At 46.7% G+C, this 24,514-nt stretch overlaps 1 protein-coding gene across 1 annotated transcript in view; it reads left to right on the forward strand.

Moving 5' to 3' along the window:
- The window catches only part of PTEN (phosphatase and tensin homolog), a 259,068-nt gene that overhangs the window by 228,272 nt on the left and 6,282 nt on the right, over positions 1-24,514 (forward strand). The window lies entirely within an intron of this gene.

Consider the following 24,514-nt stretch of genomic DNA (forward strand, 5'->3'; position numbering starts at 1 on the left):
TTCTGCCACTGAGAGGCTATTCCATGTATTCACTACCCTTTCTCTAAAGAAATTTCTACTGTTTTGGGTCTACTGCTTCATAATTCTAGAATTTTTTTTCAGCTTTAAAATACTTTGCTGTTTACCACTACTGTACCTTTTTGAAGTATATGAATCTGTCAGACTTCCCAAAATTGTTCTAATGATCTTGTATCTAGTTCTTATAACTGCTCACATAAATATTAATGATCAAGTAATATAAAAGAGCCATATGTAAACTATTTATAAAAACCTGGAGATTATTAAGAAAATTGTAGTACTTAATGAAAAGTAAGAGGTTTCCATTAGCTTTCATGTTATGATTTGCAGAGTTCAAAGCCTAGTCAGCCTGGGAACAATTTGTTTGGAGACTGCTCAGGCCTCTGCTGACTAGCCTCAGGTTGACTCCAGGCTGGGTCAGCAGGAGGCTAAACAACACAGGATGGTGTCCAAGGCTGGGGAAGATCCTCTCTCAGGCTCAGACCTCTCTCTTCCTCTCCTGGGATCCTCGAATGAGGTTGATTTACAGTATATCGCAAGCTGACCCACAGTCGTCTGCGGCAGCCAACCCCCTCGTGGCTGGCACAAGAGAGCCTCCCAATACATTTCCTGTCCATGAAGCATGCAGGAGCTCATTTCGGCTCAATAGTCCACACCAGAGGCTATGAGGCAGTTATATCCAGTGGCTCAGGACAAACTGGATCAGTTTAAGTTTGGGAAGGTGGATGCTCTAAAGCAGGGGTGCCCAGTTTTTTGGCTTGCGAGCTACTTTTAAAATGACCAAGTCAAAATTATCTACCAATAAAATTTTAAAAAACACAAAGCACACGGTACACAGAGAAAATGTTAATTATCATTTATAATCTCTGGTTTTTTCTAAGAGATCAAGGCAGATGACTTTATGCAATGTCACCTCAGTAATAACTATACAAAAATCAACAAATATACCCCCTCCCCTTTTACTAAACCACGCTAGCGTTTTTTAGTGCAGGGAGCTGCGCTGAATGCCCCTCGCAGCTCCCAACGCCCATAGGCTCCCTGCACTAAAAAACACTATCACAGTTTAGTAAAAGTGCAAAATATAGACAGCAGATATAAATTCTCAAAAAGGACACATTTTGATCACTAAATGAAAAATAAAATCATTTTTCCTACCTTTTTGTCTGGTGATTTCATGAGTATCTAATTGCACTTCCTTCTTCTGTAAATCCAATATTTATTTATTTATGCCCCCTAACTTTTTCTTTCTTTCTCTCTCCCCCTGCCTCCCTCTTTATTTCTGTTTTTCTCTCTCCGCCTGCCTGACTATTTCTCTCTCCCTCTGCCCCCTCTTTATTTCTGTCTTTCCTTAGCAACATCAGCAGATGAATCCAGAGACCAATGGGATAACACACATCTACCAGCAGGCGGAGATAGAAAAACTGATTAACAGGTGGTCCTATTGGCTGGCACTCCTCCTGTATCCTGATGGTCGCTACCAGATATCAGATCGGTTTTGCCTTCAGTTTTTGACAACCAGAAATCGTGTTCTTCCCCTTTTTCAATTTTTACTGCCACTGATGATACCTGAATTCTGGCTGTGACTGGAAAATTATTTTCTCCTGTTGAGGTTTCTCCTCAGTGAGACAGGGGTATCCGGCTGAATGGTGCCAGCTTTAGGGGGTTACACCTGGGCCCCCCCCCCCAGGTCCCTGCCTCACCCTCCCTCCATTGCTAGAGGGTCTGACTGGGTCTCAATTTTTTTCTTCTTTCCCTTCTTCGTTAAAAAAAAAAAAAGGAGACCACAGTTGCTACATTCTGCCCTGTTAGTGCTGCACAACCAGCTCTTACTGGCTTCAACCGGCCCTAACAACAAGCTTGTGAGTATGTATGTGTTTTTTACTGTTGTTTGAACTTCAAGTTCTGTTTGGGAGTCTTAGTACTGGGAGGAGAAATAAGGAATGGATATTTTATTGAGGCTAAGTTTTATGACTAGAAATCCATTGAGGGAGCCGGGACTTTCCCGCCCTTTGTGTGCACGTGCTTGGTTTCCTTGTTGGTTACAGTGCGGTGCGATTTCATGCTCGCACTTGTTCTCCTCATTGGGTTTTAGTGCAGCAGTAGTAGTCCTGTTTATTCTGAGGCTCTCTTTCGTCGGTGTATGTCACAACCATGTGCAGCTGATTGTGCTGGTGCCGGTTTATAGCAGCGTGCATGAGATGGGACATGTTTTTCTTGGCGCTGGGGGAAGCACCGCACCGTTCTTCTAGTTATTCCCCGAGTCTGATTTTCTTTCTATGCAGGCCACGGCAGGGTAAATTTTGTGGGGCTTGAATCCGACTATGTTTCTAGGAGTGTTGATGCAGCGGCCACGTGTCGGCGACAATCAGGCACGCGCTTGGGTCTCTGGCGATGGCAGGAGAGCTGCAGCATTCCGGTAGTTTATTTCCAGCTGACTTTGGTCAGGGTATGCTGCGGCTTCTCTCCTTTCCAGTTCAGACAAGTTGTACGTGTTTCACCAGCTTTGGGACAAGCTTGGGCAGATTTCTATGTCTATGTCTGTGTTCCTGCTGTATTCACTTGAAGGAAGCTGCTAGTTTAATCGTATTCTGGGGTTAGCACTCAAGGGGATTACCAGAGAGACTCTGACCTGTGCTAGGTCACCTAGTCTCAGTTTGTCTCCAGACTGGGTCGACATACGGCGAATCACGGCACGGTGAGATCAGCAGTAAGATAGTGCCCTGTATTTCACACGGATATCTCATTGTTTCTCTTGGGGTCTCTGCAGATTGAGCCTTTGTCTGTTGGTAACTATCCTTCTTATTTGGGCCTCTGTGCTGAGCTGCATGTGTCTAGTAGTGGCATAGGATATATGCCTAAAGGTAGTACAAACAGTTTCCAAGTTCAGGCTGTCTCTATGGGCAAAATGACACTTCGCATCTTCCTGCGGCCAGGACTCTCTTTCTCTATTTCTGAGGGGGCCTGGACTTCAGATTTCCATGCTTATCACGCTGGTTTCTCCTGTCGCCATTTTCTCATGGCATATGCTAGACGGATCCCCCGACCAGACAGGAAGGGCTGTACAGCTCCTTCTAACCAGGAGCCAGTTACCTATCCTATCAAACCCGCGAAGGAGCACGCTATGTGGCTGTTAGCCTCATCCCTGAAGCTCTCATTAGCGATGTGAGCTTTGTCTGATACCTGTTAGGATGCTGTTGTTTTCCACGGGGCGGTAGATGCAGCATCTTGATTGCGTCTAGTACGTATTCACTTTAAAGGACATATGTATTTCGCTCATGTTGCGTGGAGTTGGTACTGTTTTCATGGTTCCAGTATACTCCTCTTTACATTGCGAAACTTGATTTTTCCTAGAAGAATTTCTTTCTTCTTACAGATCCTACAGTTCTCATCCTGCCGTTCCCTGACCTTCTGCACTTCATTCTGAGAGGGTCTTGACTTCTTCCCATGACTCTTCAGGCTTTCTCATGAGGGGGGGAAATGCTATAATGTCAGGTCAGGGGGCTGTGAACATTTTTTAGGATGCTTGCAACTTTGCATCCTCCTCAGGTTTCCGGTTCGTTCTTGGAGTCTCTGTGTTTTGTGTTTCCCTTTTAAGTGTTACTGGTCCTCAGGGCAGTAGTTGTAGTTCTTCAGGAACTAAGGGATGTTGTTCCACTTACTACATGGTGCCCAAGATAGGGGCATTGAGCAGGCTGGATCCCATTCTGCTGAATTAGTTTCTCAGGGTTACACATTTCTGCAGAAAAACTGGAAGAATATTTACATTTTCACTATGGACTCCGAATTGGCACTAGGTTTGCTTGCCTCTCTTGGAGCAGCGCTTTCGGTTTTGGCACATGCTATTTCGCCTACCCAAGGCTTCACGAACATTTTAGAAAATGTGGGCAGTGGTACCGTTTTGGCACTACCAGGCGATTCACCTATTTTCTTCTTGACTGACTGCTTGATTCGGACGTCTTTCAGTCGGGCCATTTGACTGACACGAAAAAAGTGGTTTCTTTTCCTCAGTTCTTTGGATGTGAATTTTCGAATTTGCACAGCGCTCTTTTCTCCGATATACCTACTATTTATAGGTATATCGGGGAAATGTTTTTATTTATATAGGAGAGAAATGTGTTTCTTCCCAGAGACTAGGGCATTCTTCTTCGATCACCATGACCAAGAGTATGGGATTCTGTACAGGTTCTAGAATCCATGTTGCTGACTCCAGATCATTCAAAACGCTTCCATTAAACTTATAACCAAAACTAAGAAATTTGATCACGTAACACCCCTCTTAAAAGACGCACACTGGCTCCCAGTCTCCCACCGGATAACATACAAGCTATGCATACTCACCTTCAAAACCCTTCTTAATAAAACCCCAGCGTTTATTTACAAATTATTGATACCATATTCTCCAATCAGATCCCTGAGATCTAATGAACAGAATTTACTAACTATTCCATCCCTTAAGGTCATCAATACAAGACGACAATTTATTTTTTCTGTTACGGCACTTCAGTTATGGAACGCCCTTCCAACTTATTTAAGGGAAGAGCAGAATCTTGAGAATCTTGAGAAATTCAAAAGTAATTTAAAAACATTCCTCTTTAAAGATGCTTTTGATAATTAACGAAACTTACTGCAGCTCAGATTATTTTATTGTACTATATTACACTGTTTTTTTGTTATTCATTTTGTATTTTTCCTTTTTTGTTCTATAATGATTTGTATTTCATCTCCCTCCTTTCCTTGTGTTTTTAAGTTTGTAATCGTAATTTTTCTAATATTGTAAGTTAATATGTATTGTTTTGTTTTGTATTTCCCAGAAATTGTAATTTTGATTTGTTCATCGCTTTGAAATATGATTAAGCGATTAATCAAAACAATTATTAAACTTGACTTGAACTTCGGCTTGCTTTCCCATTATAACGCTACAGCAGTCGCTTTTGTTCCAGTGGTTCCCGGTATCTCAGGGCTCCAATTATTTGGTAGGCTCCTCAAGCATCGCTCTGTATGATTTGGTGGCTCAGTGAGATTTCTCTTTTCAAAGGCATGCCTCGGTCTTTGCTGGACTATCTCATGGTCACCAAACATCCCGGGCTGGGGTTGGGGGGCTCGGTGCCTTCCATCCTCAGCTCCTGGAGTCTGGTCTTAAGAGGCGACTCAGTACTTGTTCGTTCTTTTACTCTGGAGCATGGTCAGACTACCTTTCTGGAGCTTCAGACCATTCTTTCGGAATGACGCTGAAGGTCTTTTCAGTCAGTATTATGATGGGGGTATTTCTCTACAGCCTGGGCAGTAGGTGATGTACTCAGTTGGCGGGTAAAGTTGTGGTTCTACTTCAATGAGTGGACCCTCATCTTCCTCTTCTGTTGGCAGATCATTTTATAAGTCAAGAAAAGAGTTTGGATAGACTTTCTCTCTGCGAAATCTGAGTATGGCCCATTTATTGTATGTTTCAGTGTACAGCGCTGTGTACGCTCTAGAAAGTGTAAATGTTAGTAATAGTGAAATCTTCTACATCCTGGATATTGGGAATTTTGGCTCAGGCGTTCCAGCTCTTTTTATGGAAGTGAGATCTCCTGGAACTAGATCTCATGGCCTCGTCTCGAAATTCTAAGCTTCCTAGCTTCTTCGGCGGGCACAGAGGGGGTAGCAGCATGGCTTCTTTCTTGCCTCTGGTTTCTCTTTTTTCAGTGTTTTCCCCTGGCTGATGATGGCTTGGATTTGCCATCTCAAGCTCGCTTTCAGGGCACAGTATTTGTAGAATCTCTGGATTGGCTGCACCATCCTTGCTATGCAGATCTTATGAGTCTTTCGACAGCCAGACTGTTGAGTTTCCTGGTATCTCCGGATTTGCTCACCTAGGGTCAGATCAACATGGATATTCGTACTACTTTGGTATTACGACCTAGCTTTTGAAAAGTCATGGCTGACGTGTAAGGGTTATGCGAAGCAGGTTGTTTCTTCTCTTATCCAGGCGATACAGATGTCTTTACCTGTGGCTTCTGCTTCCTTTTGGAGGTTTTTCCTTTCTTGGTACTTCTCAACATTTGCACCCTTCCAGAGTTCTTTTTTGGCACAAGTGTATTGCCAGGGGCTTAGCATTCAATTCCCTTCAGCTTCAAGTGCCATTCTTAGCTTGTTACAAGGGCTAGGTATATTGCTCTTCACTTACTTCTCAGCTTCATGTAGTTCAGTTCCTAAACGGAGTACGGTATATTCGTGCATCTCTTAAGAAGCCCTGTCCGGAGTACAGTCTTAAGGTACTTCTTCGCAGTTTACAGAAGGCTCCATTTCAACCTTGTCTTTTGAGACTCTAAAAAGCTGTGATGTTGAGCACTGTGTTTCTTGTGGCCATAGCTTCAGCTCAGCGGTTTTCTGAGTTGCAAGCCTTATATGGCGGGGATTCTTATGTCTTGATTTACAAAATCTGGGGTGTCAGTTCGGACGGTACCACAATTTCTTTCTAAGCAGGTGTCATCCTTTCTTTTAAGACACTTCCTTCCTTCTTCCTGGGTGGAGAAATGGGGAGCCGTGCTTTTATTCAATGCATTTTTTTGAAAGTGCGTAGCGTTCTCTGCTAGCTAGGTTTCTAACGACTTTTAGTTGTTTAGATCACCATTTTGTATTCTACAAGGGACGCCTCAAACGTATGGTGGCATCCAAAGCCTCCATCGCTCGATGGGTCCAGGAGGACAATATTTACGCTTGCTTGATGGCAGGGAAGCGGTTGGCGAAAGAACTTCATGACATTCCATCAGAGCGATGGCTACTTCTTGGACTTGGTCCAGAGGTTTTTTCCTTGGAGGAGTTTTGTCTAGCGGCTACTTGGTCTTCTGAGAGTGCTTTATCTCAGCATTACCGGTTGGATGTGGGGGCGCATGCGGTGGATGCGTTTAGTGTTTTGGTTGTTGCAGAGGTGGCTTCCCACCCAGATTGAGGATTGCTTTGCTACATCCCATTGGTCTCTGGATTCATCTGCTGCTGTTTCTAAGGAAAGAAAAATTATGTTCTTACCTGTTAATTTTCTTTCCTTTAAACGCAGAAGATGAATCCAGAGCCCCACCCTTTCTGGATATTGTCTGTTGGTTTTTCTTTTGCAACTTTCGAAGTTTGTTGTTGTTGATGACTGTTTTCTGTATTATTGCCTTTTGAGATTTGTTATGGGAAAGAAATTTTTTACACGCTATGCCTATTGATGGTTACGGATGCTTGGGCAAGGAGTTATACTGAAGATACAGGAGGAGTGCCAGCCAGTAAGACCACCTGTTAATAATAATAACAGTTTATATACCGCAATACCGTTAATCAGTTTCTCTATTTCTGCCTGCTGGTAGATGTGTGCTATCCCATTGGTCTCTGGATTCATCTTCTGCATCTAAAGGAAAGAAAATTAACAGGTAAGAGCATAATTTTTCCTTCTCTCTCCCCCTGCCTGCCTGCCTGTCTTTCTTTCTATCTCCCCCTGCCCCCCTCTATATTTCTGTCTTTCTTTCTCTCTCTCCCTGCTTTCCCCCCACTGCCAAGCCACCATACTGATTTCTCCCTTCTTCCCCGAGCCAGACCAGGTAAGTACAAGTGCCGGTCCCACAAGCCTTCACCTCCAACGTTAATTCTGACGTCGGAGAGGAAGTTCCAGGCCAGCCAGTCAGCGATTTTCTGGCCCAGAACTTACTCTCCGACGTCAGAATTAACGTTGGAGGTGAAGGCTTGTGGGTCCGGCGTTTGTACATGCCTGGCCTGGCTCGGGGAGGCAGGAAGAAAAAGATCGCAAAGGCAACGCGCTTGACCCTTTGGGCACCCCTGCTTTAGTGGCTGCAGTTATCAGGAAAACCATCTTGTTAGTTGAGGGAGGGGTGGTGCTAAAAGACACATAGGATAGAACATAAGAATAGTCTTACCAATGGTCCATCAAGCCCAGAATCCCGTTCTCACAGTGGCCAATTCATGTCACTAGTACCTGGCCAAAACCCAAAGAGTAGCAACATTCCATGCTACCAATCCAGAGCAAGCAGAAACTTTCCCCATGTCTTAATAACAGACTATGGACCCTTCCTCCAGGAGTTTGTCCAAACCTTCCTTGAAACCAGCTACACTATCCACTTTTATGACAACATTTAGCAACGTGTTGCAGAGCTTAACTATTCTCTAAGTGAAAAAATATTTCCTCCTATTGGTTTTAAAAGTATTTCCCTACAGTTTCATTGAGGTGTAATTTTTGACAGTGAAAAATTGATCCACTTGTACCCGTTCTACTCCACTTAGGATTTTGTAGACTTCAGTCATATATCCCCTCAGCCTTCTTTTTTTTCAAGCTGAAGAGCCCTATCCTTTTTAGCCTTTCCTCAAACGAGAGGAGTTCCATCCCCTTTATCATCTTGGCTGCTCTTCTTTCTTGAGATAAGGAGACCAGAATTGAATGCAATACTCAAGTTTTATTAAAATTTGTTATACCGCCAAATCAAATTTCAAGGTGGTATACACCCAAAAGTTAAAAAGTACATAAATACAGAACACTAAGTTTTAGGTTGTCATACAAAGTCTTAACTAGTCGCATAGACAAACTGGAACAAGAGGAAACTGGTAGAACTACATTATTTAAGATAGAAAGCACAAATGGGAAGAACACGAGGAGAGGGATCAGGTGTAAGTTAAGTCAATAAAGTTCAGGGAAGTCACATCCTTAGCAGGTTATACATTAAAAGCATCCTTAAACAAGTAGGTTTTAATTTGGACTTGAGGCCAGGTAAAGATGTCTTCTCTTAAGTAGTTTGGCGTAGTGTTCCAGAGGGTAGGAGCTGTAACCGAGAAAATATTTGAGCACATTGTATCGATGTGTCTCAAGGATGGAATCACGAGTGTATTTTGAAATGTGGAGCGGAGGGACCTTTGGGGTGTACATTATATGGAATGAGCAAATCTATTCATGAAGTCTGGGGAATTGGTGGAACGGATTTTGAATATTAATAGAAGGATTTTATATTCTATTCTATGTTCTACAGGAAGCCAGTGGACCTTAATGAGTAGTGGCATGACATGGTCATAAATTTTAACGTTGAATATTACTTCAATTGCAGTATTTTACACAATCTGTGAGTTTTATTTCCTTCTGGGTTATTCCTTTATAGAAGGAATTGCAGTAATCCAGGCGTGAAATTATTGATGAATGCTGAATCGAGTAATTTGGAAAGTGAATGTATCATACGTAGTCTTTGGAAACAACTTTGAACTACCGTGCTAATTTGGCTGTGATAGGTTAGTTTTGCATTGAATGCGAGACCTAGAAGTTTTAGTGTTGGGACTATTTGTATGGGAATTGATGAAACGGAAATTGGGGCAGGTAAGAAATGACCCTCTCTTACTGGAAAGATCATAATGTTCGTCTTACTAATATTTAGAGCTAACATATTAGTGACAAGCTAGTTATGTATTTTTTCAAGCTTTTGATTGATGAGAGATATATCTTCCGGATTGTTAAGATCTATTTGATGGAATGAATATCATCAGCAGATGTGAATATGGTGAACCCGGTTGATTGGCCCAGCGTCAGGTGCGGAGCCAGGAAAATATTACAGTAACGGAGATAAATGGAACCCTGTGGGATGCCGAACTTATAAGAAACGGAGTTGGAAGAAGTCTCTTTAAAGATGACTGGAGATTCTGTCAGAAAAGTAGGAAGTGAACCAATCCAAAATTTGATCTCTAATTCCTATGTCATACAAGCTCTATTGTGTCAAATGCAGCTGATAAGTCTAAAAAAATAAGGGCAACAGATTTGTGGTGGTAGAGATGGTAAAGAATATTTGTAGTCAAACCAATCAATGAAAGCTCTGTAGAGTTATACTGTCTGAACCCGGTTTGATTGGGGTGGAGGGCTTGTGTTTTTCAATGAATTTGGAGACTTGAGAGAAAAGTACTATTTTTTCCATGAGTTTGGCCAAAAAAGGGATATCTGCTATCGGACAATAATTGGACTCTTCTGAAGGGCTTACTTTATCTTTGGCAGGTATTATAGTAGAATGTTTCCATGCTTTTGGCACAGTTCCTGTGATTAAACTTGTTTTAACCAAGTCCAGTATATTAACTCCAAATACTAAGAAAAAACGTTTCAAGATAAACAGAGGGATTATCTCAGACCACTTTATTTCCCCCCTTGCATCTGGACATTACCTTGCTGTTCACTGAACAGTGGGAGACTCCAGAAGGCTCCCTAAAGGTGGCCAAAACTATGTCCAACCAAACTTTACCCTGTGCATCTGGAATTAAGCAACTGTTTAGTCAGTTGAAGGTGGATCCCACTATGGCTCAAGTAACTAAATGTACCTTCCTCCCTCCCTAGTGAGGGAAGAGTGATATTAAAGATGCACAAGATAGACATGGCTCTCAAGAGGCAATTTAAAGTGCTAGCTTTGGGGATCAAAGCGGCAGCCTCATCTATAGCACGTGCTTGCCACACTAGGTTATGGTGAAGTCCGGATGAGAAGGAGGACGTCTGTCTTCAGCTGGTGCTGGAGAGGGTGGATTATGTGGCAGGCATTCTATATGACATCATTAGAGTCATGAGCAAGGTGTCGGCATATGTAGTTTTTGTCTGCCGCATTCTCTGGATCAGACAATGGGCGGGCGATTCAGCCTCCAAAGCCACCTTTGACAGGTGCTATTTGGTAAGGTCCTCAACAACCTTATGGCCAGCGTGGCAGATTGCCGCCCTAAATCTCTGCCCAGTAGTAGACCTTGCCAACATGTTGGGGTAGGCAGAGGCAATTTTTGTCCCTCATGACATTCCCACCAATACTATGTAAGTTCCTCTGCTCAGAGATCTTATCAAAGGTCCAAACAGCGATTTGGCAACTCTAGATGCCAACTCTAGATGCCCTCAGGGTCTTGCATCAGGACAACCTCCAAGAAATCACAATGAAGCCAGGTTAGCTACTGTGCTTTTGCACATTGACGGGAGACTGTCTTTCTGAAGGGAGTGGGAGCTAATTTTCTTGAACTGCTGGGTTCTAGATCTTATTCAAAAGGGTCACAAGATTGAGTTTTATTGCCCTCCTTCAGATCTTTGTCGACTCTCCAGCTGGATTGCTGGAAAGAGGCCAGGGCTCGAGCAAGGATGCAAAGGCTATTGAAACATCGAAACATAGAAAGATGACGGCAGATAAGGGCTATAGCCCATCAAGTCTGCCCACACTATTTACCCACCCCCTAAAGTATAATTGTAATTATACTGTCACTCTACTGACCCGTTCATTCAAGTCCTAGTGACCCTATCCCTTGGCATGACCTCGTAGGGATCCCACATAGGTATCCCATTTGTTCTTGAAGTCTGGGATGCTGCGTGCCTCGACCACCTGCACTGGAAGCTTGTTCCAATGCTCAATCACTCTCTCCGTGAAGAAGTACTTCCTGGCGTCTCCACGAAACTTCCCTCCCCTGAGTTTGAGCGGATGTCCTCTTGTGGTCGAGGGTCCCCTGAGAAGAAAGATATCATCTTCCACCTCGACCCGTCCCGTGATGTACTTAAATGTCTCAATCATGTCTCCCCTCTCCCTATGCTCTTCGAGAGTGTAGAGCTGCAATTTGCTCAGTCTTTCTTCGTACGGGAGACCCTTTAGCCCTGAGACCATCCTGGTGGCCATCCGCTGAACCGATTCAATTCTGAGCACATCCTTACGGTAATGTGGCCTCCAGAATTGCACACAGTACTCCAGATGAGGTCTCACCATGGCTCTGTACAATGGCATCACGACTTCAGGTTTCCTGTTGACGAAGCTTCTCTTGATACAACCTATCATCTGCCGTGCTTTAGATGAAGCCTTCTCCACTTGAGTGGCTGCTTTCATGTCAGCACTGATGATTACTCCTAAGTCTCGTTCTGCCGTAGTCCTGGTTAAAGTTTCTCCATTCAGGGTGTAAGTTCTGCAAGGATTTCCGTTACCGAGATGCATGACTTTACATTTCTTGGCGTTGAAGCCCAGCTGCCATATCAAGGACCAACTTTCTAAAGTATGCAGGTCTTGCTCCATAGCATCCTGTAGATTATAGCCGTTTACTATATTGCATAGTTTGGCGTCATCAGCGAATAAGGTTACCTTGCCTTGAAGCCCTTGAGTCAGATCCCCAATGAATATGTTGAAGAGAAGTGGGCCCAGGACTGAACCCTGTGGCACTCCGCTAGTCACCTCTGACATTTTAGAGAGGGTACCGTTAACCACCACCCTCTGAAATCTGCCACTAAGCCAATCTTTAACCCATGCAGTTAGTCTCTCCTAATCCCATCGATTTCATCTTGTTCAGCAGCCTGCGGTGTGGGACGCTGTCAAACGCTTTGCTGAAGTCCAGGTACACGACGTCCAAGGACTCTCCTGAGTCCAGTCTTCTTGTTACCCAGTCAAAGAAGCTGATTAGATTTGACTGGCATGACCTACCCTTGGTGAATCCATGTTGGCTGGGATCCCGGAGATTTCCCTCGTTCAGGATCGTATCTAATTTATACTTAATTAGTGTTTCCATGAGTTTACACACTATTGAGGTGAGGCTCACCGGTCTATAGTTTGCGGCCTCAGCCTTGCAATCCTTCTTATGTAGAGGAACGACGTTGGCCGTTTTCCGGTCCAACGGAACTTTCCCCGTACTTAGTGAGAGATTGAAGAGCACTGCCAACGGTTCCGCCAGAATGTCTCTCAATTCTCTGAGCACTCTTGGGTGTAAATTGTCCGGTCCCATGGCCTTGTTTACCTTTAGCCTTGCCAGTTCATTGTAAACGTCCCCAGGTGTGAACTCGAAATTCTGAAACGGGTCATCCACGTCTTGTTTTATCATCAACTGTGGTCCGTGTCCCGGTGTTTCGCAGGTGAAGACTGAGCAGAAATATTCATTTAGTAGTTCTGCTTTTTCTGAATCCGCCACCGCGTAGTTTCCGTCCAGTTGTCTAAGGCGTACTATACCGTCTGTGTTCCTTTTCCTATCACTGATATACCTAAAGAAGGATTTGTCCCCTTTTTTAATGTTTTTTGCCAGAGTTTCTTCCACTCGAAGTTTGGCCTCCCTAACTGCTGTTTTGACCACTACAGATCTGGTCTTATATTCTATTTAGTTTCTCTTCTCTGCGTACGTTTGTAGGAAAGAAATGCTTTTTTCTTCTCCTTAATGAGGTGCGAGATCTCTTCAGTGAACCATTGGGGTTTGTTGTTTCTTTGTCGTTTATCTACTGATTTTATGTAGCGATTAGTTGCTTCGTGTATGGATGATTTCAGGTACGACCACATAGTTTCCACATTGCCGGTCTCTGCTTGGTCCTGCAGCGTCTGATGAACGAAATCTCCCATGTGTGCGAAGTCGGTGCCCCAGAATTGGAGCACCTTTGTTTTTGTACTTGATTTAGGGGATCCTTTCCCAAGGTTGAACCATACCATGTTATGGTCGCTGGAGGCTAGCGTATCTCCTACCGAGACCTCTGAGACGCTTTCCCCGTTGGTGAGTACCAGGTCTAGGATCGCCTGGGCCCTAGTGGGCTCCGTTACCATCTGTCTGAGATGTACTCCTTTTATGGAGGTCAAAAGCCTCCTGCTGTTGCTGGTTGTTGCTGAAAATGTGTTCCAGTCTGCATCAGGCATGTTGAAGTCCCCTAGCAGTACAGTGTCGCCCCATAGAGTTATATTCTCTATGTCTTCAATTAATTCTGGATCCATGTCTTCCGGTTGTCTTGGAGGTCTGTATACCACACCAAGGTACAGGCATTTTTTGCCACCTCTTGCCAGGTTTACCCAGAGGGACTCCCCGGTATACTTGACATCAGTGATCCTGGTGGTTTTGATGTCCTCTTTAATGTATAGTGCTACCCCTCCACCTAACCTGCCCTCTCTGTCCTGACGAAGTAGATTGTACCCCGGTATAGCCATATCCCACCCATTTGCGTCCGTGAACCAAGTCTCGGATATTGCCACCACGTCCAGGTTGGCATCCCTTATTTCAGTTTCCAGTTCTAGAATTTTATTGCCTAAACTGTGTGCATTAACATACATGGCCCTCCACACTTTGTGTTTGCTGAGTCCCTGTAAGGCTATTCCTGACTGAGTCTGTGTGGCTCCTAGAGAACTGTTTGCAAATTGGGTCCTTACCTCGGAAACAGAGTGTCGACTCGTCCCATCAGGATAGTTCCTTTCCACACCAGTATATGAGTAGGTCCCCTCCCCCAACTTACCTAGTTTAAAGCCCTGCGAAGCAGGCGGGCTAGTTGGTGTCCCGAAGACGTTCTTACCTCTGCTGGTCAAATGGAGTCCATCTGGTCCCTGTAGTCCCTGCAGCGCCTCTCTATGATCCAGGAATCCGAAGTTCATATCTCGACACCATCCTTGTAGCCATTCGTTCGTTCTCAGGATGCATTCATCTCTGGCTCTTCTCTTGCCTCTAACTGGGAGGATTGATGAGAAGACTACCTGCGCACTTGTCTGCTTCAGCCTCTCACCCAAGGCTCCGAAGTCTCTGGTGATGGTCTCTGGGGTGTTCCTGGCAGTGTCATTCGTACCTATATGGATAAGAAGCATAGGAAAATGGTCATGAGGTGTAAGTAGTTTACCCAGGCTGGTGGTGACGTCCCGTATTTTGGCTCCAGGCAGACAGAAAACCTCTCTTGAGTGAGCATCCGGTCTGCAGATTGGTCCCTCGGTGCCCCTCAGCATGGAGTCCCCAATGACTATAACTCTGCGCTTCTTCTGTTGTGGAGGGGGAAGTTGGTCAGCAGATGGGGTTGCATGTTGGGCCTGCTCTTGTTCTTCGAGTTCTTCGTGCTGGGCCTGCTCCTGTACCTTGTCGGCAGCTTCTTCCTGAAGAATCTGGAATCTATTCTTCAGGACAAGTTGAGGGGTTGATGTAGGGTTGGCCTGTTGGGAAGAAAAAGAAGAGGATGAAGAGATTGAAAAAGGGGGGGGGGGATCTTCTATGTTTACCTGTGGAGGAGGTCACCAACTGCCAGGTGTCATTGCCGCCAGCCATTTCCTGTATCCCAAATGTTGGCTTCAAAGCTGATGATTTGGGTGTCTCGAGAATGGACATGTCGTGGGTCTGCTCTGTAATTTGGGACAACTCCTGAACGACTCCGTCGATGTAGGCTTCATCCTCTCGGGCGAACCACCTCCTCCCTGAGGCTCCACAGTTCCTGCATGAGGGCTCCATCCAGCTGAGCAGCCTCCTCTGTCTGCGTGGAGACTGTAGTGTAGTGCCGGGGGGTGAATTCGGTCTGCACGGAGACCTCTGTCCACCGTCCTGAGTCCTCCTCCCTTCGTACGCCGTCCGTGATCTCCTCCAGGGTCCCCATGGTGGCTGGAATGTTGAATTTGATTGTAGCCTTGGCGCTTCTAGTCCTCCCTGCCATTTCCAAGTTGCGAATTAGATCTGCCTGTCAGTAATTAGAAAAAGAAAAGAGAGTTAGAAAAATCCTACTGAGAGCTAGTGTGAGATTATGAAAGATTTGGGTATCTGAGAGAATACGAAGTTAAGAGCTGAGGCTATCTGAAAGGGTTGGCTGAGTGTGAGTTAGCTCTGCGTGCAGCTAGCTGAAAGAATAGAGAGAGAAGAGAAGAATGGGAACAGAAGAAAAAAGTTTTTTTTTTTTGTTTTTTTTTAGTTAGAAGTTTAGGATTCGCTGCTGGGCTGCCTGGGCTCCTACCAAGGCTCCTTCGCAAAGGCGATCTCGCTAAGGTGAGCGCCTTTGCCGCTCGCCTTCGCTGCGCGCCGAACGGCCGCGCGCCGTTGGCACCCCCCCTCTTAAGGGGGAGTCCGGGCGCTGATCCTGCTGTTGTCGTGGCTGGTGACGCGGGTGGACGGAGCTAACTCTCGCCGCTACCCGCTCCTCACTGCCGCTCTTCTCCTCTTGCTCCCTCGCTCTTCTCCTCTCCCTCTGCCACGCGGCTGCTGTGGCTTCCTCCGCGCCCGGCTCCCTTCTCTTAAGGGGGAGTCCGGGCGCTGATCCTGCTGTTGTCGCGGCTGGTGACGCGGGTGGGCGGAGCTAACTCTCGCCGCTACCCGCTCCTCACCGCCGCTCTTCTCCTTGCTCCCTCGCTCTTCTCCTCTCCCTCTGCCACGCGGCTGCTGTGGCTTCCTCCGCGCCCGGCTCCCTTCTCTTAAGGGGGAGTCCGGGCGCTGATCCTGCTGTTGTCACGGCTGGTGACGCGGGTGGGCGGAGCTAACTCTCGCCGCTACCCGCTCTTCTCCCGTCGCTCCCTCGCTCTTCTCCCGTCGCTCCCTCGCTCTTCTCCAGTCGCTCCCTCGCTCTTCTCCCGTCGCTCCCTCGCTCTTCTCCCATCGCTCCCTCGCTCTTCTCCCATCGCTCCCTCGCTCTTCTCCTCTCCCTCTGCCACACGGCTGCTGTGGCTTCCTCCGCGCCCGGCTCCCTTCTCTTAAGGGGGAGTCCGGGCGCTGATCCTGCTGTTGTCGCGGCTGGTGATGCGGGTGGGCGGAGCTAACTCGCCACTACCTGCTCCTCACCGCCACTCTTCTCCTCTTGCTCCCTCGCTCTTCTCCTCTCCCTCTGCCACGTGGCTGCTGTGGCTTCCTCCGCACCCGGCTCCCTTCTCTTAAGGGGGAGTCCGGGCACTGATCCTGCAGTAGTCGCGGCTGGTGACGCGAGTGGGCAGAGCTAACTCTCGCCGCTACCCGCTCCTCACCGCCGCTCTTCTCCTCTCGCTCCCCGCTCTTATCCTCTCCCTCTGCCACGCGACTGCTGTGGCTTCCTCCGCGCCCGGCTCCCTTCTCTTAAGGGGGAGTCCGGGCGCTGATCCTGCTGTTGTCGCGGCTGGACATTCAAGATATAGAACAGGGGTGCCCAATATGTCGATCGTGATCGACCAGTCAATCACTCGGGCAACGCAAGTTGATTGCGGAGCCATGCGGCTTCCCTTCTCTTTTTTCCCCTCCTGACAGGTGTGAAATTAATCCGCCTATTGGAGAACGCCGGCCAATCGGAGTGCTGGTAAGGCGGGGTTAGAAGGTATGCTGGGGGATGGAGCTTAGAGCGTACTACGTGAGATAGAAGTGGTGCGCAGGTGTTTGGGCAACCAGGCGAAGGGCTTCCAGCTCTGGGCCGTTTGTTGCCTGTTCAAACCGCCTGTTGTGGTAAGCACTGAGGTTGGGAATAGTGCTGCCCGGGTGAATTGATTCAATTTACACCAAAAAAAAATCTGCCTCCCGATTCGGTGACTGACCCTCGCCCCCTAAAACAGGATCAGCAGTGCTGCCTTTTGCTGGCTGGCCGCTGCCACTCCTGCTTTAGAGGATGAGGAGGGAGGGTCAGTAGGGAAATGCTGTGGTGTCCAGCTTTCCCCCTGGCCACCCGTGCATCCCTTTACCTAATTCCAGCAGGGAGCAGCCTGCAGAGAAGATCGCCAGTACTTTAGAGATCCTTGCAGGTTGCCATAAGCTTCAGGAGCTGTCTTCTCTCTGCCGAGATCCTGCCTCTGATGTCAGACGAGGGGCGGGACCGCGGCAGAGGGAAGACAGCTCCTAAGGCCTATGGCAACCTGCAAGGATCGCTAAAGTACCGGCGATCCTCTCTGCAGGCTGCTCCCTGCTGGAATTAGGTAAATGGATGTGCGGGAGGTCAGGGAGGAACATGCAGGCTTCAGGGGGGGGACAAGCAGGCCTTCATGGGGGTGCAGGACTTCAGGAGGGACAGGCAGGCCTTTGGGGGTAGTGCAGGCCTTCGGGGAGGTAGTACAGGCCTTTGGGGGAAGGGGGCCCTGGTGTAGAAGTACACGGAGGGAGGGAAGAGGGGTTCAAAGAGACGTGCATATGCTGGACTTTGGGGGGAAGAAATAAGGGTCTAAAAACAGAGGAGAGGGAGAGAGATGGTGGACAATGGGATTTAGGGAGGGAAGGAACAGAAAGGGAAGAAGTTGGACACAAGAGATGGTGTGGAGGGGGGAAAGAGATACTGGATAGGAGGGTAGTTGGGAATAGAAAGGGAGAAATGGTGTACCCTGGGGTGGTGGAGAAGGAGGGAGAGATGAAGGATGAAAGGGTAGTTGAGTAAAAAAGGAAAGATGCAAGACTTCTGGGGGAGGGAAGGGAAATAGAAGGGGAGGACAGAGATGGAAGACAGATGGTTAGCACAGAGAAAGAAGAAAACGGCAAGTGTGCAGGAGACCCTGGCAAGCGAGTTATCAGAAGACATAGAAACATAGAATATGACGGCAGAAAAGGGCCATTGGCCCAACAAGTCTGCCCACTCAAGTTTCAAGTTTTAATAAAATTTTGATTAATCGCTTTATCTAGATTCAAAGCGATATACATCATAATAAAATTACATTGTTAAAATTCTTACTATAATAGATAAAACAAACTAGACTTTAGACAGATGCGACGAACTGGAAACATGAGGAATTAGGGGGAGAATTTACATTGTATTAAAAGTCTGGAGAGACATATAGGGAAAGGACATGAGGAAGGGTAGGGTGATTGGAAAAAAAAGAAAAAATTTTTAAAAATTAATTTATAAAAGCATCATTGAAAAGAAAAGTTTTCAATTTACTTTTGAATTTTTCTATATTGGTTTCCTCTCTTAGATAAATAGGAAAAGAATTCCAATTTTGGGGAGCAATAACGGAGAACATAAACTGGCGGCGTGTATTTATTATTTTTAAAGATGGGATAGATAATAAATGTTGTTCTGTAGATCTTAAAGTTCTGTTGGTAGTGTAAGGTATTAACAATTTGTGAATGAAAGCTGGTGTTTTAAACATAAGGGATTTGAAAGTAAGCAGACCAAGTTTGTATATTATTCTGTGGGCTACTGGTAGCCAATGAGCTTCTTTAAGAAGGGGCGTTACATGGTCAAATTTTTTAGCTTTACAAATAAGTTTTATGGATGTGTTTTGTATCATTTGTAATCGTTTAATTTCCTTTTGTGCTGTTCCTATAAGCAACGCATTACAATAGTCTATTTTTGAAATGACAAGAGAATGAATAAGAATGTTAAGAGATTTATTACTAAGAAATTGTGACACCGAACGTATTTGACGGAGCCTGAAAAATGAAGACTTGATGACACTACTTATGTGTTCATGAAAAGAAAGTTTTTGATCAAATATAACGCCTAGTATTTTTATGTTATTAACCTCTTGTAGTGGTTGACCCTTGATGGAAATAGGGAGCTGTAGATTGAAATTCTCCTTTAAAGGGAAGAGTAATACGTTGGATTTCTTAATATTTAATGCAAGTCTATTTTCATTTAACCAATTATGAATTTTCTCTAGTTTAATATTAATTGATGCTGAGTCAGATGGATTATTGGTATCTATGGGATGTAAGAGTTGAATGTCATCGGCATATGCAAATACATTGAAGCCTATGGATTGGCATAAGGTCAGCAAGGGAGAAAGAAATATATTAAACAGAAGTGGAGATAATATAGAGCCTTGAGGGACACCGTAAGCTGTATTAAGAGTATCAGAGGTTGTGTTGTTGAAAGAAACAGAAGAGGAACGATTAGAAAAGTAAGATTGGAACCAAGATAGGACTTGGTCTGTAATACCGATTGATTGAAGTCTGTTTAATAGTAAATTATGGTCGATTGTGTCGAAGGCTGCCGAAAGATCTAATGAGATTAAGAGAACTGACTGATGGTGATCTAAGTAATAATGGATAGTGGTAGTCATACCAATTAAAGAGTGTTCTGTGGAGTGATGTTGCCTAAATCCTGTTTGGTTGGGGTGGAGAATGTTAGTTTTTTCAATGAAATCTGAAATCTGATTAAACACGACTTTCTCAGTTATTTTAGATAAAAAAGGGAGATTAGCGATGGGTCTGTAATTTGATGGATCTTCAGCATTAATTTTGGAATTTTTAATGATTGGGTGAATGAGTGAATGTTTCCAGACGACGGGAACAATACTCGAAGAACCCTCCCCCTAAGCACTTCCTCGAAGTGAACCCACGTTTATCCCATTTTTTCTTAAAATCGAGCACGTTGCTGGCCACAACTACCTGAAGAGGAAGATCATTCCAACGATCAACCACCCTTTCGATGAAGGAATACTTCCTAATGTCACCGTGAAATCTCCCACCCTTGATTTTTAACAGATGCCCTCTTGTTGCCATGGGTCCTGTAAGGAAAAAGATATCTTCTTCCACCTCAATATGGCCAGTAACATATTTGAACGTCTCTATCATATCTCCCCTCTCTCTGCATTCCTCGAGAGAGTATAGCTGCAGCTTACTTAGACGTTCTTCATATGGGAGATCCTTGAATCCTGAGACCATCCTAGTGGCCATTCGCTGAACTGACTCTATTCTCAGCACATCCTTTTGATAATGTGGCCTCCAAAATTGAACACAATATTCCAGATGAGATCTCACCATGGACCTGTACAACGGTATTACAACTTCAGGTTTTCGGCTGACAAACTTCTTCGGATGCAACCCAGCATTTGTCTAGCCTTTGATGATGCTTTCTCCACCTGATTGGTAGACTTCATATCTTCACTAATGATTACTCCTAGATCCAGTTCTGCCACAGTTCTTGTTAAGGTCTCTCTATTCAGGGTGTAAGTTCTGCATGGGTTTCCACTGCCAAGGTGCATAACCTTACACTTTTGGGCATTAAAACTCAGTTGCCAAATTGTGGACCATTGTTCCAGTAAAAGTAGGTCCTGCGTCATAGTGGCGGGCCCTGTGTCCTTGCCCACTATGTTGCACAGTTTAGTGTCATCTGCAAATAATGCGATTTTACCACAAAGCCCCTGAGGCAGGTCCCGTACAAAGATATTAAATAGGATTGGACCCAGGACAAAGCCCTGCGGCACTCCACTGATAATTTCCGATGCTTCGGAGGGAGTACCATTTACCACCACCCTCTGAAGTCTGCCACTGAGCCAGTCTCTAACCCATGCGGTCAATGTTTCTCCAATTCCCAACGAACTCATCTTATTCAATAATCTACGATGTGGGACACTGTCAAAAGCCTTACTGAAGCCCAAATACACGACATCCAGGGACTCTCCCATATCTAGCTTTTTTGTTACCCAGTCAAAGAAGACGATTAGATTGGATTGGCAGGACCTTCTCTTTGTAAATCCATGCTGGTTGGGATCCCTCAGCCTCTCATCATGGCTTTGTTCACTTTGAGTCTTGATAGTTCTTGGTAGACGCTGCTGGTAGTAAATTCAAAATTCCGGAACGGATTTTCTGAGCTCTCCCTTGTTTGCAGCTGTGGACTGGATCTCAGCACTTCACAGGTAAAGACTGAGCAGAAGTAATCATTGAGTACTTCAGCTTTATCGGTGTCCGATTCTGCATAGTTACCGTCGGGTTTCCTTAGGCGCACTAGCCCAACAACCAGAACCTGGGTCCAAAATGATTTGAATAATGACCAGACAACAAAGGTAGGAAAAATGATTTTATTTTCAATTTAGAATTTAGTGATCAAAATGTGGCCATTTTGAGAATTTATATCTGCTGTCTATATTTTGCACTATGGCCCCCTTTTACTAAACCGCAATAATGTTTTTTAGTGCAGGAAGCCTATGAGCATTGAGAGCAGCACAGGGCATTCAGCGCAGCTCCCTGCACTAAAAACTGCTATCGCGGTTTAGTAAAAAGGGAGGGGGCTTATTTGTCTATTTTTGTATAGTTGTTACTGAGGTGACATTGCATAAAGTTATCTGCTTTGATTTCTTTGAAAAAGAACCCCAGATTTTAAGTGATGATTTACATTTTCTCTGCATACAGTATGCTTTGTGTTTTTTTAAATTTTATTGTTGGTAGATCATTTTGACTTGGTCATGTTAAAAGTAGCTTGCAAGCCCAAAAAGTGTGGGCATCCCTGATATAGAACCAGTTCCCGAACAAGAATCGGGCTCTGGCAGATACTCCATATGCTTCATAGTACCCAAGAAATGCACCGAGATTGGAGATCGATCCTGGACCTAAAGTCCATAAATGTGACACTGAGAGTATTGCGCTTCGACATGGAGATGATTTGGTCCATCATTGCCTTGGTGGCTCTGGGGAAATTCCTAGCCTCCCTAGATCTAACAGATCTAATATATTCTGATTTTCCCAGACTTCATGTCCTTCAACAACATTTTCAGTTTGCAGCCCTACCTTTTAGTCTAGTTAACGGCCCCATGCACCTTCACCAAGGTGGTGATGTGGTTGCAGCTCACCTCCTATCCTATCCACCCTTTTTATTTGTTAATGTTTGTCTGTCCATATTATTAAATATATACACCCCCTGATTTTTAACCTATGTGCTCTGCTTTGAAATTTGATAAGTGGAATAACAAATCTGAAATAAACTTGGAGGATGGGAATACAGGTTATAATTTTTCTTTCATGAGTTAGAAAGCAAAACAGAAATGTATGTTATTTCCGAAAAAGTTCCCTGTGCGCCTCCTATTCTTCTCCTGTTGTTACAGTGGAGCTCAATTGCTTTGGTACAAACTGAAGAAGGAGCTATACTCCATTGGTGAAGGAGGAGGAGCTGAAAGGTGTGGTTTGACATCCTTCTGCAAGTGGTTTGCGAGCATGGATTGATCACCTAATGTACAGACTCCTGTGTATATTAACAGAAACAAGATTATTCAGGTAAGAACCTAGTTTTTCATTACCCTTTAGTTGTTTCTGCAACTTTTTTTTTTTTTTTTATTCCATTTTGAAATTTCTTCCAACTGTGATCATAGAATCTGAATGAAGAAAAAAAGTGTCTTGATCAAAACTACCCGCATATTGGTCAATTTTATGTCAAGGTAGTATATACCGTATTTTCACGCATATAACGCGCGCGTTATACGCGTTTTTACCTACCGCGCATACCCCTCGCGCGTTATATGCGTGAGCGCGGTATACGAAAGTTTTCAAACATAGTTCCCACCCCGCCCGACGCCCGATTCACCCCCCCAGCAGGACCACTCGCACCCCCACCCCGAACGACCACTCGCACGCGCTCCCACCCGCACCCGCATCCACGATCGGAGCAAGAGGGAGCCCAAGCCCTCTTGCCCGGCCGACTCCCCGACGTCCGATACATCCCCCCCCCCCCGGCAGGACCACTCGCACCCCCACCCCGAAGGACCGCCGACTTCCCGACAATATCGGGCCAGAAGGGAGCCCAAACCCTCCTGGCCACGGCGACCCCCTAACCCCACCCCGCACTACATTACGGGCAGGAGGGATCCCAGGCCCTCCTGCCCTCGACGCAAACCCCCCTCCCCCCCAACGACCGTCCCCCCCCCCCAAGAACCTCCGACCGCCCCCCCAGCCGACCCGCGAACCCCCTGGCCGACCCCCACGACCCCCCCACCCCCCTTCCCCGTACCTTTGGAAGTTGGCCGGACAGACGGGAGCCAAACCCGCCTGTCCGGCAGGCAGCCAACGAAGGAATGAGGCCGGATTGGCCCATCCGTCCTAAAGCTCCGCCTACTGGTGGGGCCTAAGGCGCGTGGGCCAATCAGAATAGGCCCTGGAGCCTTAGGTCCCACCTGGGGGCGCGGCCTGAGGCACATGGGCCCAACCCGACCATGTGCCTCAGGCCGCGCCCCCAGGTGGGACCTAAGGCTCCAGGGCCTATTCTGATTGGCCCACGCGCCATAGGCCCCACCAGTAGGCGGAGCTTTAGGACGGATGGGCCAATCCGGCCTCATTCCTTCGTTGGCTGCCTGCCGGACAGGCGGGTTTGGCTCCCGTCTGTCCGGCCAACTACCAAAGGTACGGGGAAGGGGGGTGGGGGGGTCGTGGGGGTCGCCAGGGGGGTCGCGGGTCGGCTGGGGGAGCGGTCGGAGGTTCTTGGGGGGGGGCGGTCGTTGGGGGGGAGGGGGGTTTGCGTCGAGGGCAGGAGGGCCTGGGATCCCTCCTGCCCGTAATGTAGTGCGGGGTGGGGTTAGGGGGTCGCCGTGGCCAGGAGGGTTTGGGCTCCCTTCTGGCCCAACTACCAAAGGTACGGGGAAGGGGGGTGGGGGTCGCCAGGGGGGGTCGCGGGTCGGCTGGGGGGGCGGTCGGAGGTTCTTGGGGGGGGGCGGTCGTTGGGGGGAGGGGGGTTTGCGTCGAGGGCAGGAGGGCCTGGGATCCCTCCTGCCCGTAATGTAGTGCGGGGTGGGGTTAGGGGGTCGCCGTGGCCAGGAGGATTTGGGCTCCCTCCTGGCCCGATATTGTTGGGGAGTCGGCGGTCCTTCGGGGGGAGGGATGTATCGGACGTCGGGGGGGGGGCATCAGGCTTTCAGGATGGGGACAGACCTTCAAGGGGGGACAGTGCACGGAAGTCAGGGGGGGGTGAACGGAGAGTCGGGACAGCGCACGGAGAGGCGGGGCAGTGCACGGAAGTCAGGGGGGGTGAACGGAGAGTCGGGACAGCGCACGGAGAGGCGGGGCAGTGCACGGAAGTCAGGGGGGGTGAACGGAGAGTCGGGACAGCGCACGGAAATTCAGGGCAGTGCACGGAAGTCAGGGGGGGGTGAACGGAGAGTCGGGACAGCGCACGGAAAGTCGGGGCAGTGCACGGAAGTCAGGGGGGGGTGAA

Source organism: Geotrypetes seraphini, chromosome 4 (genome assembly GCF_902459505.1).
Source record: "Geotrypetes seraphini chromosome 4, aGeoSer1.1, whole genome shotgun sequence".
NCBI lineage: Eukaryota > Metazoa > Chordata > Amphibia > Gymnophiona > Dermophiidae > Geotrypetes > Geotrypetes seraphini.